Source organism: Pelophylax lessonae, assembly GCF_965119305.1.
Source record: "Pelophylax lessonae genome assembly, chromosome: 3".
Classification (NCBI taxonomy): domain Eukaryota; kingdom Metazoa; phylum Chordata; class Amphibia; order Anura; family Ranidae; genus Pelophylax; species Pelophylax lessonae.
Window position 1 is genome coordinate 1,798,863 of NC_138770.1, and position 19,732 is coordinate 1,818,594.

Below are 19,732 nucleotides of genomic sequence, written 5' to 3' on the forward strand. Positions count from 1 at the left end.
GGGTAAAAGCTTGTTGCAGACATTCTGACATCATTACATACAACGCAGGACCAACAGTCCCACTTTGCTAGTGAGGATGCCAAGGGTCCGCCCACATCCTAAGAGCATGAGAAAAAAAAGCCACATGGAGGGAAATTGGACGGGGGAGGGGTATGTGAGGTCAGAGTAATATCATCGGACATATAGACTCTGGATGGATGGACATTTGGATGGGAATATTTGAGGGGCCCTCTATAGGAGGCTCCTGTACAAACCAAATCATTGCTCCCGGGTGCCTCCCACTTCTCCTAAACTGAAGAGTGAACTTTGACCTTTACCATACAGAAATCTGTCAGGAAAGTGTGAAAGTAATCTCTCATGTGAGCAGGTGACGTGCAGAGGAACGGAGTGTAAATAGCAGACAATTTTCTCCAGAGCTTCTAATGGTGGGGATGGATTTTTCTGCGTGCTGGTGCCAAGTTTCCACCCCCAGGGTCACTGCAGGTGTGGAGAAAAGCTGTGTAAGAGGATATGGAGGAGAGATGAGGAGGAGATCCAGGAATCAGGATAAAGGTCAGGACAAGCAACAGACGAGCTCATCCAAGAGATGAAGCCGGGGTCACTACACAGAAAATCAATCCAAGGAAACAACAGGCAGGACGAGGAATAGCAAGAAAGAGCTCAGAGACAAATGAGAATATTGCTCAGCCAATGGGAGATTATCTCAGCATGACTTACATAATGAAGGAGATGAGGGGGAGGGGAGGAAGTCACTTAAGGTGACCATATATGCATGGAAATTCACCTGGATCAGCAGGGATCGGTCACATTTCCATCCATGTGTGGTCACTGCCGGATAAAAGTCACTCCATCAGCGACTGCAGCCAATAGCTTCATCACTGATCTGTGTATTCTGAGAGCGGAGGAGCGCCCCCCATTGTCAGAATACAATAGTGCAGTGGGGAGGATTCCCCCATCCCCCTCCAATGTGTGGATGGGGGAATTGCCTGTTTTTTTCCTCTTAGTCCGTTGGCTGAACGATAAACTGAACCATGTATGGTCAGCTTTATGTAGCAAGATATAGGAATCATTAACTGATCTCCCTGAAGGGGTTAATCTATGTATTACCTCCTCTGCCCCCAGATCCTGCTTTGTCTTCTCTCTACGTCTACTAAATGGAACGTCCTGCCTGACATCACTTCCTGTCTTTATCTGACATCACTTCCTGTCTGTATTCCATAGAGACTTCCTGTCTGGGTGAGATCACCACCTTGTGGAGCTCAGAGGAACTGCAGCCCTGAGAACCGTCTGGTAGTGTGAACACGGCCTTGTGCTGTGTGTGTGTGTACTGTATATCCTTCCCCTTTCTCTCCTCCCTGAGGGTGTATGAAGAGGCGGAGCTCCTGCTGGAACAGTGGTCGGAGGAGGAAGCCGAGGCTAGGAGGGAGACTGACAGAAAGCACAGCAGACTTGCAGGAGTGAGCGAGGAGGATCCAGTTCCTTTGCCATCGGAGGTGAGGAGAGTGTGAAGGATGTTTGTGACTCTGGTAGCTGAAAAGCTGGGAGTCGTATTGCTCTGGTGAGTGGGGAAGCACTACTAAGGGGGCGCCCTCGCCATCACGTGTGTAAGAGATGGAAGAAGGCGTGGCTACACTACAGCTGGCACAGTTTGGAGCACGGAGAACTTTCACACCTTATCAACTTTTCATTCATTTGTGGACTTCTTCTGAGCAACAGAACTTCATTGAAGTAGATGCAAAGTGTATGCAGTGGACTTGCAGAGAACACTATATTGAGCACACAATATTGTATGTTTACATGAATTTGCACAGATTTTCACTTTATTTATTATAGCAACAAATATTATAAGATTAATGAAATAGGTGCAAAGTGGAAGCAGTGGATCTGCAGGAAACAGCATCTTGAGCACAAAGCACTTTATGTTGTATATGAATTTGCACATGGATCAGTTAACAACATTTATTGATCAACACCATAAGATAAATGAAGTAGGCGTAAAGTGGAAGCCGTAGATCTGCAGAGAATATTATTTTGAGCCCCTAGCACTTAATATATGAATGTATCCACATATTTTAGTGTATTTGGGATAATTTATGTGCACATACAATAGGACAGCGCTGTGACACATAATGCTCTTCTAGTTGATAAAGGGAATTCTTACCTTTGTTACAGCAGCAGTCCGGTAGAAGTTATTTTTGTAGGTATTTGAGTTGTTACACATAGCGCGGGTTTTTTCCATTTATATTGGTGAAATAATTGCCCAAATCTGGGGATCAGGAGCCATTTCCACCCTTTACTCTCGGCTGGGGTTCTTTGTATCCATATAACAGATGTTCTACATGACTAAATCTGCAATCAATTTCTCTGCAAAATCAAAGGTGCCAAAATGTCTCCCCCGAGCAGTAATATATTTCTATCCCCCTTGGTGGGAGTGGAGATGACCCATATATAAGGATATACAGTACATACACACACAGCACAAGGCCGTGTTCACACTACCAGAAGTTTCTCAGGACTACAGTTTCTCTGAGCTCCACAAGGTGGTCACCTCACATCTGCCTATACAGGAAGTCTCTATGGAAGACAGGAAGTGATGTCAGATACAGACAGGAAGTTCCTGGTGAGAGGTGACTCGGGAGGAAGTAGAGAGAAGACGTTGCTGGAAGTGGCAACAGAGGCGGTAATAAGATCTTATTTTCTATTTACACCCAGTACCCCCCCCCCCCTCATGTCCGTCCTCTTCCTCCATAGTCACTGTGACCTCTTTTTATCTCCAGCAGATGATGATACACACATATATAGTGTGGAAATGTAGAATAATCCGTATATTACAATGAGGGAATTTATGGTCTGTACCACGAGGGGAGTTATTGGTGTCAGTAAATGCCGGTTCCAGACATTGTATGTGGGGGGAATGAAATGATAAAGGTTGGGATTAGGGAAGATTTCTGTAAGATTTTACACGGGAATGATCAGCGCCCCCTCCAGAGACACTATGATGAGTCTCACAATAGGAGTCTCTGAAAGGGACTGGATTTTGGGGGGATGGGATGGTGATCAATTGAGGGGCAATTTTGAGGATTGAGGGGCAATTTTATCAAAAAGATGTCCAGATGGGAATCAAAATAGATTTTTCAGCTGGACCAACAGTTACCACACTAAAAACAGTACAACATATCAATATCAGATATAAACATATGAGAGATAGTCCATATATAAAGTCTTCATTTACACCGAGGGCTGCTCTGATGACAAGTAAGAAGAACCTTGAAGGCAGCTGCAAAAGGAACACAGGCACCACTCGAAGTGTAATAAGAAGGTTTAATATGAATAAAAATCTCATACACCAGAATACTCACAAACGAGCATATGTAAAAAGCATGTGGTATAAATCATAGTTGTCCGTCTGTCCGGTAGAGCAGATCAGGATGAGATTTGTATTAATATTAAACCTTCTTATTACACTAAGAGTGGTGCCTGTGTTCCTTTTACATACAGTAGTAACCCTACTTATTCACCAGAAAATTAGTTACATTTAGTAAAATCACACACAGCCAGTTTTTGACAAGTCCTTTATTCAACCCCCTTCCCGTCCCAAAAAAAAATAAAATGTCTTCCTGAAGTAGATCCAACCTCAATCACCAAAATGCGGAAAATCCGCCCCAAACTAGAAAAAAAAACCTGACTCACACTGACACTTGAAGGAAATCATTGGGTGACCCGGCCCTTTTATGACATCACTGACAAGCATGCCACAGTCAAGAGGGCTTAGAATGGATTGGGGACCCCATGCTGTTTTTTTTCCCAATTTTTAAATGCTGGCAATTCTTTTGTTTATAATTTGCTCTCAGTGGGGAATCCCGCTGACAGCAGACGATTCATAGTTGTTAAAAACATGGCAGCCACCCAATCATTAACAACCTTGACAGTTACTGGTTGTTAAGGACGCCGATGGCTGCCCACTCATTAACAACAAGTGCTTTACTGCTTGTTAAGGACGCTGGCTACCACCAGAGTTAAAGTACCACAAGCTGTAACTACTAAAATACTTCATCACCTAATAAAATAGCTCATGCTGTATTTTAGTTGCATTTTTTTAGTGAATTGCAAAAAAAAGTGAAAAACGCTAAGCAGTATTTTATACCGCTTAGTGAAATGAGCCCAATGTCTGTTATATAATCAGTTCAGACAGTGAAAAAGTCTCATACATGTGGTATCGCCATACTCAGGAGTATCAGAATGTGTTTTGGGGTGTAATTCTCAGTATGCCCATGCTGTGTGTAAGAAATATCTCATATACAGTGCCTTGCGAAAGTATTCGGCCCCCTTGAACTTTGCGACCTTTTGCCACATTTCAGGCTTCAAACATAGAGATATAAAACTGTAATTTTTTGTGAAGAATCAACAACAAGTGGGACACAATCATGAAGTGGAACGAAATTTATTGGATATTTCAAACTTTGTTAACAAATAAAAAACTGAAAAATTGGCCGTGCAAAATTATTCAGCCCCTTTACTTTCAGTGCAGCAAACTCTCTCCAGAAGTTCAGTGAGGATCTTGAATGATCCAATGTGGAACTAAATGACTAATGATGATAAATAGAATCCACCTGTGTGTAATAAAGTCTCCGTATAAATGCACCTGCACTGTGATAGTTTCAGAGGTCTGTTTAAAGCACAGAGAGCATCATGAAGAACAAGGAACACACCAGGCAGGTCCGAGATACTGTTGTGGAGAAGTTTAAACCCGGATTTGGATACAAAAAGATTTCCCAAGCTGTAAACATCCCAAGGAGCACTGTGCAAGCGATAATATTGAAATGGAAGGAGTATCAGACCACTGCAAATCTACGAAGACCTGGCCGTCCCTCTAAACTTTCAGCTCATACAAGGAGAAGACTGATCAGAGATGCAGCCAAGAGGCCCATGATCACTCTGGATGAACTGCAGAGATCTACAGCTGAGGTGGGAGACTCTGTCCATAGGACAACAATCAGTCGTATACTGCACAAATCTGGCCTTTATGGAAGAGTGGCAAGAAGAAAGCCATTTCTTGAAGACATCCATAAAAAGTGTTGTTTAAAGTTTGCCACAAGCCACCTGGGAGACACCAAACATGTGGAAGAAGGAGCTCTGGTCAGATAAAACCAAAATCAAACTTTTTGGCAACAAGGCAAAACGTTATGTTTGGCCTAAAAGCAACAAAGCTCATCACCCTGAACACACCGTCCCCACTGTCAAACATGGTGGTGGCAGCATCATGGTTTGGGCCTGCTTTTCTTCAGCAGGGACAGGGAAGATGGTTAAAATTGATGGGAAGATGGATGGAGCCAAATACAGGACCATTCTGGAAGAAAACCTGATGGAGTTTGCAAAAGACATGAGACTGGGACAGAGATTTGTCTTCCAGCAAGACAATGATCCAAAACATAAAGCAAAATCTACAATGGAATGGTTCACAAATAAACATATCCAGGTGTTAGAATGGCCAAGTCAAAGTCCAGAACTGAATCCAATCGAGAATCTGTGGAAAGAACTGAAAACTGCTGTTCACAAACACTCTCCATCCAACCTCACTGAGCTCAAGCTGTTTTGCAAGGAGGAATGGGCAAAAATGTCAGTCTCTCGATGTGCAAAACTGATAGGGACATACCCCAAGTGACTTACAGCTGTAATCACAGCAAAAGGTGGCGCTACAAAGTATTAACTTAAGGGGGCTGAATAATTTTGCACGCCCAATTTTTCAGTTTTTTATTTGTTAAAAAAGTTTGAAATATCCAATAAATTTCGTTCCACTTCATGATTGTGCCCCACTTGTTGTTGATTCTTCACAAAAAATTACAGTTTTATATCTTTATGTTTGAAGCCTGAAATGTGGCAAACGGTCGTAAAGTTCAAGGGGGCCGAATACTTTCGCAAGGCACTGTAACTGACAAGTTTGTGTAAAAAAAAAAATACATTTTCATTTTCTTTTCTGCATTTTCAAAAACCTTCTGGCAAAAAAATTAAATTTTTTAAAAACTCACTATGCCTTTCAGAAAATATCTGGGGGTGTTTAATTTCCAAAGTGAGGTCATTTTGTTGGTGTTTCCATTGTCCTGATGCTCCAGGGCCTCAAAAATATGATAGGTAGTCAGGAAATTCAATAGATAAATTGTGCTCCTTGAATGCCCAAAGGTGCTCCTTGGATTTTGGGACCCTGTATGCATCTAGGCATATATGTGGTGCCCTCATATTTGGGAGGCATAGCAGAATGTGTTTTAGGGTGTAATTCTAAGTATGCCTATGCTGTGTGTGAGAAATAACGTGTTTAATAGAAACCTTTTGAAATAATAAATAATTTCTTCATTTTAAAAAAAAAAATTGTGACAAAAAAATTACAGCTTCAAAAAAACTCATCATACCTCATGCTAAATAACTTGGACTGTCTACTTTCCAAAAAGGGGTAATTTTCGGAGATATTTGTACTGCTCTGGCATTTTACTTTCCAGAATCAACATTTTCTATGGGACACTATACTGCAAAATACTCCCACAAATGCGGTCCATTGATGGCAACCAAGATTTGTTAATTTGCACACAAAAAAGTATTTTTCCTAACAAATTAATTCAAGACCATGTTACAAAAATGAATACACCCCAATGAAAGTCTTATGGGCCATACACACTATAAGATTTTCTGAAGACTTTTTCCTTTAGATTTACCAAAACCAGATAATATGAGGTCAAACCTAAACACTTTCAATTTGTATGCAATCTGGCAGGCCCTTGCACTACATAGAAAAGGTAAATCTGAAGGAAAAAGTCTTCAGAAAATCGTATATTGTGTATGACCCTTTAAGAGCAAAGCTAAATTTTACACAATAAAATCCTAATTTACAAGAATTCACCTATAGGTGAGTGTAATTGTATATTAAACAGGTGTCCAGCAGACAGTTGATTATAAAAGGGCGTTACTTACAAAGAAAACCCCTCCCATTTCATGGTGTCAGCAATGGCACCACATGGAAGAGAAATGTCAGAAGACCTGAGAAAGAAAATCATTTCTTTACACAAGAAAGGTGAAGGCTACAAGAAGATCATCAAAGCTTTACTTATCAGTCAGAATTATGTAGCAAAAGCGATACAAAAATGGAACTGCAACCATCTCACAGAGACGTCCAGGCCGCCCACGGAAGTTATCACCTCCAAAGGAGCGTCTTCTGATGAGTAGGGTTGGAGAAAATGGCCATGCAAGTTCATTGCAGTTAGATAAAGAAGTAGAAACCAAACTGGGGTGACTGTTTCCCATGACACAATACGGCGTACTCTGCAGAGGAATGGCATGAATGGGTGTCGGCCATGAAGGAAGCATGGGCTTTAGCCCACCTTAAAATTTTCCAGGGTGAAAAATAAGAAGACTACCGGACTGTGTACTCTGGAGTGATGAGACCAAGATAAATGTTTTTGGAACTGATGGCTTCAAAACTGTATGGCATTCCAAAAGTGAGGAGTACAAAGAAAAATGCATGGTGTCTAGAGTGAAACATGGTGGTGGCCGTGTCCTTCTGTGAGGCTGCATGAGTGCTGCTGGTGTCGGGGAGCTGCATTTCATTAACCACTTCCCGCCCGCCCTATTACAAATTGACGGCGGGAATGTGGTTGAGTTATCCTGACCGGACGTCATATGACGGCGGCAGGATAACACCGCTCTGGGCGCCCCCCGGGGGCGCGCAGAGCGGCGATCGGTGATGCGAGGTGTCAGTCTGACACCCTGCATCTCCGATCTCGGTATCTCCGATCTCTGATGGAGGCTCTTTACCATGTGATCAGCCGTGTCCAATCACGGCTGGTCACATAGTAAAACAGGAACAGCCGTTGATCGGCTTTCCTTAGTTCGTGCCTGACAGGCACGAGTAAAGGAGCGCCGATCGGCGGCTCCCCTGACAGGGGGGGGGTCGGCACTGGTAATCAGATCATTGATTACCAGTGCAGACCCTCGGGGGGGGGGGGATGCCACTAGATCCACCAGGGATGCCCACTATGACCCCAGGGATGCCCACTATGACCCCAGGGATGCCCACTATGACCCCAGGGATGCCCACTATGGCCACCAGGGATGGCGATCAGGGCTCAGGGAGCCCCCCATTGCCCTCCCCATCAGTGATGCCCACCAGTGTCCTCCCTATCAGTGCTGCCCACAAGTGCCCATCATTGCCATCCTTTAGTGTCGCCCACCAGTGCCCATTATTGCCCACCAGTGCCGCCTATCAGTGCCCATTAGTGCCCATCAGTGCCGCCCGTCAGTGCCGCCCATCAGTGCCCACCAGTGCTGCCTATCAGTGCCCATTAGTGCCCGTCAGTGCCGCCTATCAGTGCCCGTCAGTGCCGCCTATCAGTGCCCATCAATGCCGCCTATCAGTGCCCAGCAGTGTCGCCTATCAGTGCCCACCAATGCTGCATATCAGTGCTACCTATCAGTGCCACATATCAGTGCCTATCAGTGCCGCCTATCAGTGCCACACCATCAGTGCCTCCTCATCAGTGCCTGTCAGTGCAGTCTCATCAGTGCTCATCAGTGCAGGAAAAAACTTATTTATTTACAAAATTGTATAACATAAACAAAAAAACTTTTTTTTTTTCAAACTTTTCTGTCTTTTTTATTTGTTTAGCAAAAAGTAAAAATCGCACAGGTGATCAAATACCACCAAAAGAAAGCTCTATTTGTGGGGGGAAAATGATATAAATTTGGTGTAAGTACAGTGTTGCATGACCGCGCAATTGTCATTCAAAATGCAACAGCGCTAAAAGGGGAAAATTGGCCTGGGCGGGAAGTGCCCTGTATTAAAGTGGTTAATAGTGTCACGAACATGAATTCATAGATGTACTGCTCTATATTGAAAGAGAAGATGCTACCATCACTCCGTGCCCTTGGTTGTCACACACTTTTCCAACATGATAATGATCCAAAACACACATCTAAGGCCACTGTTGCATTTCTGAAGAAGAACCGGGAGAAAGTGATTCAGTGGCCAAGTAAGTCTCCTGATCTGAACCCAATCGGGGAACACCTATGGGGAATTCAAGAGAGACGAACATCGCTCTCCATCCAGCATCCAGGCTCTAAGAGAGGTCGTTCTTGAAGAATGGAAAAAGATTGATGTTGCAATATGTGGCCGTTCATTCCATGCCTAGAAGACTTGGTGCTGTCCTTACAAATCATGGAGGTCATACAAAATACTAGATGGAGGAGTTTTTGTTGTGGGGTGTGTTCATTTTTGCATCAACTAATTTGAGCAAAACTAAATATATTGTGTAATCTAAGTTCTATTATTACTTTCATGTAATGAGCCAAACAAATGTTCCATAGAACTCAGTTTTATCACAATGTTGGAAATTGTTCTTGTGTTCATTGAGATATTGATTCAAAAAGGGTGTACTCATTTATGCTGAGCACTGTATATCCCATAGTTTGATGACTCTAATTTTCCTACAGACTAAATATAAATGGATTTGGGTTATTTTTACCTAAGAAGTGGAGCAGAATACAGTTTTCCCCTCAATTTATGAAGAAGATTATTTATTTGCAACATTTTATAACAGACAAAAATGTGTTTTTTTTTTTTAACAAAAAAAAAAAACCCGATACAAATTACATTTGGGAAGAGTGTTGCATGACTAAGTACACTGAGAGTGCTGAAAGCTCAGTATTGAGGTGGTTAAATGTACAGCAATCCTCCTATTACCCCCCCCCCCCCCCCCACATTTCCACACATCCCCATCCTATTATTGTGTGACCAATACCATCCAAATAATTCTTACTTTCATTTCCCAAAGTTATCCGTCTACAAGGAGACCTGTATAGATCAAATGACGACACCAATGAGGATGGAGGAGGACCGGAGTCACATGACTGAGAAGATACTAAACCTCACCCTGGAGATCATCTACCTGCTGACCGGAGAGGTGAGGAGGATTCTGGGAGGTCACATGACATCACTCTTATCTCTATTAATAAAACACAGACCTGACCGGAGAGGTGAGGAGGATTCTGGGATTCTAACATGATATTCCTATTGGTTCCTCAATACAGAGATTTCTTCTGAAGTCAGGTGATCATATGACCATCACAGTGCCTCCATGTGACTCCCTAAAACCTGAGAGACACAACATGCAGAAGATTCTAGAAGTCACCAAGAAGATGATGGAGCTGCTGACAGGAGAGGTGAGCGGTGCTGGGAATTCTGGGACATTATCCAGTAACAGACAAGGGATGTGTCTAGGACATGGGACTCATGGAGGCAGTGAGTGGATTTTTTTTTTTTTTTTACAATATCTGATATCACAAGATTAACCCTTTTCATAAATGATCTTTTGTATAATTTTCTTGGTTTAGGGTGAAGATCTGATAGATATAAAAGTTGAGGTTAAAGCAGAAGAAGAAGAGAGGTATGTGAGGGATGATCAGCAGTCTATGGAGGAGGATGGAATAACGGGGACATTTATAGAGGAGGACACTCCTACAGAGATCAGCACAGGTGGGTCATTAACACTAAATACATTCCTCCACCCATACTGCTCACTGATTGGTCCAGAGTAGGGCGGGGACTGGGTGATATCAGTCTGTAATCCCCTGGTCACTTTCCTGAGCTGTGTTCCCCATCCTGTATTCCTGTATTTCTCTCGGATAATCTTCCTTCTCTGTGCTGCAGACACAATTTATGTCTCTAGACTGGATTTATGGAGATTCTGGGGTTCAGCTGGCAGCAAAATGTTCATTTTCACCATAGACGTTACTAGACCTAGGCACCTGGGGTATGTTCTTCGGGTCTTTTGCCCCATGCCCGGGTCTAGTAAGATCTCTGACAGAATAATTCTCCCAGGGTTACTTCTTCTGTTGTCTGTTGGCTGTGCCGGGTGGAGGGATATGTCTGTATAGTCTCAGACCCAAGTCACTGAGTGCAGTCTCAGGAGATGGGAGGCAGCGGTGTGACAAGTTGCAGAGGTCCCACATGTAAACATTTAGGCTTCCACTGATTATGGGTCTCTTCCCGACAACCCTAGGCTGTGGTTGTCAGGGTCTGCAGGTGGGGGCTTATCGTCACTTGGAGGCTCTACCACCTGATGTAACTAACTGGTGTATGCTGGCCATGTGACCTCAGAAGGGGGCGGTGCCACTGGGTGATGAAGCCATATGACCCCCCCTCTTGCCTTTAAAAGGAATGTCAAAGCAGGCAGATGACGGGAGGCCTCCCAGGAAGCAAGAACGTTTTTGAATTTTCGGGTCCAGCGAGCATCATGATTGACGATGGATTTACATCGAGGGAAACTATTTATTTTTTTGATTTTTAATAAAGAATGGGTCAAAAACTGTCTCTTGTGTTTATTACTTTTTTTGAGACTATTATGGTGAATGGGTAGGGGTACTATGTACCTGATACCTATTTACATAGGGGGGCCAGGATCTGGGGGCCCCCTTGTTAAAGGGGGCATCCAAATTCCGATAAGCCCCCCGCCTGCAGACCCTGACAACCACAGCCCAGGGTTGTTGGAAAGAGGCCCTTGTTTCTATCAACATGGGGACAAGGTGCTTTGTTTGGCTCCCATGGACTTCAGTGGGGTTTTCAGTTCGGGTTAGAAAATTTCCCCTGTTCAGGAGTTCTGCTGTGAACTAAACAGGGGTGTTTGACCCATTCCTAGTCCTGACTCCTACATTATATACTGTGTGTTGTACATTACATGGTTCTGATACTGTACAGATATAACTGTTGTATCTTATACTGTATAATAAGTTGTACATTGCATAGGCCTTACTTCTTTTGCTCCTATTTTCTACCAGTTGGACATTTTATATCTGATGATTTGATTGGAGGACAGACTTTTACATGTTGATAATAATGTGATAACATCCTCAAACTTTGGAACCTTAAACAGAAAGTGATAATGAGGGAGGAGTCAAAAACCGAATGATGACTGTCTTCAAGAGGAAGGAAACCCTCCTCTGTAACTTGTACCTATAGGTAAGCCTATGATAAGGCTTACCTATAGGTACTGTAAATATCTCCTAAACATGTACCGTTTAGGAGATATTTACCCTACATGCAGCCAGTGACGTCACTGGTGCATGCGCTCTGAAGGAACGGCCGCTCGTGCCGTTCCTTCAGAGCTCCGTGCGGTGACCGTCAGCTCCCGCGCACGTGCACGGGAGTGACGTCACCGCGGCTCCGGCCAATCAGATGGCTGGATGCTGCGATCCTGGAAGACAGGCGACTTGACATGTCGTCATACAGGTAAGCGGGCAGCATGGCGGGGGCTTGTTCTGAGGTAAGTATTTCATAATGAGCTAGTATGCGATGCATACTAGCTCATTATGTGTTTGTCTTGCAGGTTGCAAAAAGAAAAAAAAACATTTTGGGGGGTTTACAACCTCTTTAAGGATCAGTCCGGTCTTCATCTTGGTTGTTCTCCCCCCATTTTCACTCTCTGACCTCTGGTGGGGCTCAGCCCCGCTGTTATTCCTGACTACATCATGGACTAAATAAGGAAGTGCGGGACTTCTTGTGTTGGGAAGATGGCAGTGAGTGACAGAGGGGGTGGGGACACTTGTCCCCTCATCACTGTCACTCCTATAAAAGACAGTTCTCGTTCTTTCCTCACTCTCTCACTAAGGTCCTTGAATAAAGAAATTAACTGGTAGGAGATCAGAGGACCCATTTACTAGTTATATTGAGGGGGAATTGTAAGATCCTCAGAGACAAAGCTGCCTGATGTGGGCGGAGTCCTGGTTTAGGGGAACCAATCTGCTGATGTCTAGTAATAATCTTTTTATCTCTATTTTAGTACATGGACGGGAGATGAGGAAAACCTCAGAGGATTGTCTCACTTTGTCTTCAGACTGTAAAGTAGAAGATGAGGACATCACACAGTATAGTCCAGGAGAAAACCCGACTACCTCAAATGTCCATCCGGCACCACACAGTGTCGATGGACCATCGTATTCCTCTTATCCTGAGGAACCTCAGACTGTAAGGGACGGTGCCGGACCATCGTATTCCTCTTATCCTGAGGAACCTCAGACTGTGAGCGACAGTGCCGGACCATCATATTCCTCTTATCCTGAGGAACCTCAGACTGTGAGGGACAGTGCCGGACCATCGTATTCCTCTTATCCTGAGGAACCTCAGACTGTGAGGGACAGTGCCGGACCATCGTATTCCTCTTATCCTGAGGAACCTCAGACTGTGAGGGACAGTGCCGGACCATCGTATTCCTCTTATCCTGAGGAACCTCAGACTGTGAGGGACAGTACCGGACCATCGTATTCCTCTTATCCTGAGGAACCTCAGACTCTGAGGGATGATGCCGTCCTTCTAACAGATAAGAGGTTTTCCTGTACCGAGTGCGAAAAGTGTTTTTTAGAAAAATCAGAACTTGTAAAACATAAACAATCTCACACAAAAGAAAAACCATATTCCTGTTCTGAATGCGGGAAATGTTTTTCACAAAAAGCCAATCTTTACACACATCAGAAATCTCACACAGGCGAGAAGCCGTATTCCTGTCCTGAGTGTGGGAAGTGTTTCCATTTTAAATGTGAACTTAATGTCCATAAAAGATCTCACACAGGTGAGAAGCCGTATTCTTGTTCAGAGTGCAGGAAATGTTTTTCATTGAAGTCCAATCTTCACAGACATCAGAGGTTTCACAGAGGAGAGAAGCCATATTCCTGTCCTGAGTGTGGGAAGTGTTTTTCAGAGAAGTCCAGGCTTTACAGTCATCAGATGTTTCACACAGGGGAAAAGCTGAATTCCTGTCCTGAGTGCGGGAAATGTTTTTCACAGAAGTCTGATCTTTACACACATCAGAGATCTCACACGGGGGAGAAGCCGTATACCTGTCCTGATTGTGGGAAATGTTTTTCACAGAAGTCTGTTCTTTACAAACATCAGAGATCTCACACAGGGGAGAAGCCGTATTCCTGCCCCGAGTGTGGGAAATGTTTTTCACAGAAGTCGAGTCTTTACACACATCAGAGATCTCACACAGGTGAGAAGCCCTACTCCTGTCCTGAGTGTGGGAAATGTTTTCCACAGAAGTCCAGTCTTAACAGACATCAGAGATCTCACACGAGAGAGAAGCCATATTCCTGTCCTGAGTGCGGGAAATGTTTTTCAGATAAGTCCAATCTTTACAGACATCAGAGATGTCACACAGCAGAGAAGCCACATTCCTGTCCTGAGTGAGGGAATTGTTCCTCACTGAAGTCCTGTCTTCCTGTACTCAGTGCCTGAATGCGGAAAATTACTTCTACATGAATGTTGCTGGACATCACAGCTCTCATGTGGGGAAGAAGCACACCCTGATATACACCTCAGATATACTCCATGGCTGATCTTCATAATGTAAGAAACACTTCATAAGAAGATCAGAGATCACCAAAGACATGTATGAAGTGTTGTCCCGTGTTGGCCATTGATAGCAGGATAAAAATAAAAATGGAGTCATTACCTTTCATTGGCTGAGTACATTTTGTGGTGTAAGATTTCACACTTCGAGGTCTGTTTAGTTGAATGAATGTGACCGGCATGCTCCTAGCCATGATGAATATTGGATGTATTTTATTTCATACACTGATTTCCTTGGCTAAATCTAGTGGCCATAATGCGGTATTGCTCTATGAGGGACATTCAAGTCAAACCAGGACTTTTCATTTTACAGGTATAGAAAGGGGTGGTAGCATGGCAGTCCTACATGCAGTAGTAAGTGGTAAGTGTGTCCTATTACTGATGGGGGGCACACATGTGGCGGGCAGTCCAGGGAGAGTTATTCAGGATGGCAGATAACAGTGTTAGTGCCTGCGTGGAACAGCGTGTGGTGATGGAGGTTCTTGTGAAGGAAGGTGTAAAACCTGCAGATATCTACAGAAGACTTCAAGCACAGTACAGTGATGAGACGCTCAGCTGCAGGAAGAGATTTGATTGGTGTAAACGTCGGTCAGTGAGGATCCCGGCCGTGGCGGTTCCCAGCCCCCAGCAGTGATTCCTGTGATCATTCAGCATGTGGAACGCCTGATTCTGGATAACCGACACATAACCTGACGTGACCTTGTACAAGAGACCAATCTTTCTGTGGGAACGGGGAACACATTCATCCTAGGCTGTCCTAGGAGGGTTCAGGTGTCCTGATAAATTTTTACATGACCAAATTTTCCAGGCATTAGTTAACCACTTATGCTCCTGGAAGATTTACCCCCCTTCATGACCAGGCCATTTTTTGTGATTCGGCACTGCATTACTATAACGGACAATTGTGCGGTCGTGCGACACTGTACCCAAATAAAATTGATGTCCTTTTCCCCACAAATAGAGCTTTCTTTTGGTGGTATTTGATCACCTCTGCGGTTTTTATTTTTTGCGCTATAAACAAAAAAAGACAATTTTGAAAAAAACAAAAAGAATATTTTTTACTTTCTTACATAAAACATCCAATAAAAAGAAATGTAAAAAATCAAAATTTCTTCATCAATTTATTACAATTTGTATTCTGCTACATATTTTTGGTAAAATTAAGTGTATATTGATTGGTTTGTGTAAAAGTTATATCATCTACAAACTATGGGATATATATTTTTTCTAGTGATGGCGGTGATCAGCGCCGTATAGCAGGACTGCGATATTGTGGAGGACTGTCAGACACGGGGGGGGGGGGGGGGGGAGTAATTCACTAAGCTGAAAGAATTGCACTGCTCCAGTTCTATTTTTTCTCGCCGTGTTAAATTAGTTAAAATAATGCCCAGGCAAATTTGTAATCGTTAAATTCAATAGTGAATTCCGATTAGAGCGGCATTATTGGCGATCGCGGCTTTTACAATTAGGAGTTTAATTTGAAACTTACAGGCATGGATTGCACTTAGCACTGTGGTGTAGTGGTATCTGCACATAGACCCTGACTGATATGTCATGGGTTCTGGTCCAACCATCATCACATCAGTTGTGTTGGGGGGGGGGGGGGGGTTGTGTCTACAGATTGTTAAATTGGTAAAATTTGTGATAAGTACATGCAGCTAAGATGATTGGACATGCCTGTGAAGCGGAAGTGTTCGCCAAGTGACAGCATTCACAGCTGATTCAAAATAAATCGTCAATTATCCCAGCTGATCTGAGAGATTGTCTACTGGGAGCTTGTCTATTTGGAGATTGTCTACTGGTAAGCCAGTTGTATATCTATCTAAATATATATATATGTGTTTTCTGTGCTGAAGCTGATTGCTACTCTGCAAGCTTTCTGCTTCAGGGGCCCTGATGAGTTATTTGCTGACGAAACAACGCGTTGGGCGGGACTGGAAGGTGTGACGTCATTGCGCCGAGGATGCAGCGGCCATTTTGTCGGTTGGAACCCAGACTGTACACACACACTGACCATGCTCTGCATGTTTATGTGAGTTGAACAGCTTTAAAATAAATATTGCCCTTTATTTCATACGTACTACTCTGAGTGTTTTACTATTCTTGGGGCTTTTTGTTAATCCTCCCTGGGGACCGAATCCTGAGCCTGGGAATTTGTGTGACTCTTTCCTGGGAGCCTGCCTCATCCTGGACCATTATCTGGCCTTACTGGGTGCTGAATATGAACTCTGGATGAGCCTATAGTGGGATATGGATGCTTTGCATTAGTAACAGGACGGTAAGAGGCAGTGTGGTTGGAGGTGATCTGGTGGTGGTAGCACCTATTTGCCTTAACAGCTGACCCTGGTGGATGGACCTATTGTCTTATTGGACTGATATATACTCACTTACAGTAGTTTCTAGCGCAGCACCTCCCTTTACCATGTAGCCTTAAAGATATGTACTCCATGCTTCTGTGCTGAAGGTGGTTCTCTGAAAAGGTATGGCTGAGGCACCAACAACATCAAAGTGTTTTGACCATCTCCTTTTTTGATGTTTAGAAAGAACAATCAAATCGGGAAAGTAAAGGCCCGTACACACGATAAGAAAATCTGAAGGGAAAATTCATCCGACGACCGATCTGCCGATTTTCGGATTGTTAGTATGGTGCTTTCGACAGCCAACTCCGACTTTTTGGCTGACAAAATCCTGATGTGCAGGCTATAAAATTTTTGTCGTCTGTAATACAACTTTTAATACAGTTTTGACTGAAAAAAATCTTAAGAGCAAGACTAGGCATGCTCAGAGACGAAAGAACACATACAAAACAATCCAACACGTGACCTCACTTCTGAAGTAGAATTCTGTCATACGGGAAAATTCGTTTGAAAATAACCTCTTCACTTTCCACATCAGACTAGCATTCCACAAAAGACGGACGAGCGGTTGGCAAAAATTCATAGCGCATGTACGGGGCTTTAACCACTACCCTCTCCACACTGACTGTGTTGCCCAAAATAAACTTGCAATTAGTGGTCATTGTTAGATGGCCCTGATAGGATATTCTCTATCCTTGACTTTCACAATTCTCCATGTCAAACTCCACTTCAACCTTCCTGTCACATCTAGCTATAATACACTGGATCATCCACAAACTTACATTTGCACATATACACATCACCCTAACACACACATTACATGTGAGAATCCCATTGAATGTGCTTACAGTGTGCCTGAAGGGAGCCTGCCTCCTCTCCTCCATGGGCCTCCTCCTCCCCACGGGGTGACCACATGGCAGATACTGGAAACACAAAGAAAAAATACAATCATTTAAGAACAGCAATTTGGAAAAGGGACACAGAAAGTAGGCCAACCCATTGAAGGTAGTTACAGTGGGCTGGGGGGGGGGGCAGCCTCCCCTTTTTCCCTGTCCTCCCCAACATCATAGATGTCTGCTGCTACATCAACCAAATCTAAGAAAAACAAACATTGCAGCCCTTCCAGTTAAAACAGGGACCCAGAGAAGACACAAACACATGGAGGGTACTTACATTAAGCTTGAGGGAAGGTGTCCTCCTCGCCCCTCTCTTCAGCTATCTCCTCCTTCCTCTCCTCCTCCACTGCCTCCTCCCCCCGCCTCCTCCATCTCCTCCTCCTTTCTCGCCCTCCTCCTCCTCCTCACCCATTGCTGAAGCTACATAAACCACAAAAGAGAAAACATACAATAAAAAATGCAGCCCTCCAACTTAGAACAAAGACACAGAACACATTCACAGTCAAAGTACTTACAGTGGGCCTGAGGTGGATGAGCCTCCTGCTGCTCCTCCTCATCATCGCTGGTCTCTACAGATAAAAACAGCACAAGTTACACACAATTTTAGGACACAAATATCCAGCTACTTCTGCACATGGTAGCAATATACTCAGCGCCCCTACACTTTTTAAGACAAAGCTAGGAATGCATTAGAGAATGTCCATTGGACATTTACTTAGGGCAGGCGGTGCATACAGGAGCAATGACATCAATGAGATTCATTGGGCATTTTTATAAACAGGAGGTCACTGTCCATCCACTATGGTGCGCCTCTTTATGTCACTCAAAGAACGCCGAAGATCCTGCACTGATGTGCAGTGGTGGAATCTCTGCCACAGCTTCAAATGCAGGTGCCGCATAATGGTTGGCTTGGTGAAGTTCTTAATGGGCGCAGTGCATTATGTGATTGGCCAAAGCATGCACCCTTAGTAAATGTAAATAAAATCAGCGCTAAACCACAATAAAACTATAAGAAATGCCAATGGCAGCATACATTCAGTGCTTCCACATAACACAAATATAGGTATACAATAAAATTAATGTAGCGCCAAAGTAATACTGCAAATAAATCAATAAATAACAAAAGATGGTGACTATGCACAGTGAGATGAAAGTGCTACAATATGTTTAAACCATATAATAATGTGATTCTGTTTCCATAATCACTATCAGAAAGTGTCACAGTGGATATAAAGTGCTACTGCTGTCAAAAATCCTGTGACAGTGATAAAATAACCATATAAATATTCCAAAATTGTATCAAATGGTGGCCAATAAATAAACATATTGAAATGCATAAAGTGCCAAGTTCATAAAAAAATCAAAGGTATCTTCAGTGATGTGCTAAATAGCAATAAAGGTGCTGGTGCTCCAATCTTATACGTGTAGCCCTGCCCTCTGGGGATAGCTGTAGTTGCAGTGAGTGCCCTACTGCAGAGGTAGTCCGCTGAGTGACTCCAATCCACTGTCTAGCTGTTGCCTAGCTTTTTTTTCTAGCAGTTTTGCACTGACTGCTGTAGTTGCAGTGAGTACCCTACTGCAGAGGTAGTCCACTGAGTGACTCCAATCCAATCCACTGTCCAGCTATTGCCTAGCTTTTTTCTAGCAGTTTTGCACTGACTGCAGTAGTTGCAGTGAGTGCCATAATGCAGACAGAGGTAGTCCTCCACTGAGTCCAGCCCTGTCCAATTCACTGTAACATGTGTAGCTGTTGTCTTGCTCTTTTGCTAGCAGTTTTGCACTGACTGCACTGCATTAGTTGCAGTCAGTGCCTTACTGCAGAGGTGGTCTTCCACTGACTCCAGTCCATCCAATCCACTGTGAATGTGTATTTTTTGTGTAGCTGTTGTTGCCTAGCTTTTTTTCGAACAGTTTTGCACTGACTGCACTGCAGTAACATATTGCAGTGAGTGAGTCCACTACCGCTGCATTTTATTATTGTAACGCTCCTGCGTTTTCTGAAACAAGATGGATTTGCAGCTGCAGAAAAACTCCACTCAGCAGTCATGTAGAGATACGTTGAAATACCAATTCCAACTCCCAAGACTCATCACTGT

General features: G+C 43.6%; 2 protein-coding genes across 2 annotated transcripts in view; one reads left to right on the top strand and one right to left on the bottom strand.

Moving 5' to 3' along the window:
- The window catches only part of LOC309549119 (uncharacterized protein), a 2,919,967-nt gene that overhangs the window by 1,310,840 nt on the left and 1,589,395 nt on the right, over positions 1 to 19,732 (bottom strand). The window lies entirely within an intron of this gene.
- The window catches only part of LOC309549117 (uncharacterized protein), a 4,285,597-nt gene that overhangs the window by 1,200,179 nt on the left and 3,065,686 nt on the right, over positions 1 to 19,732 (top strand).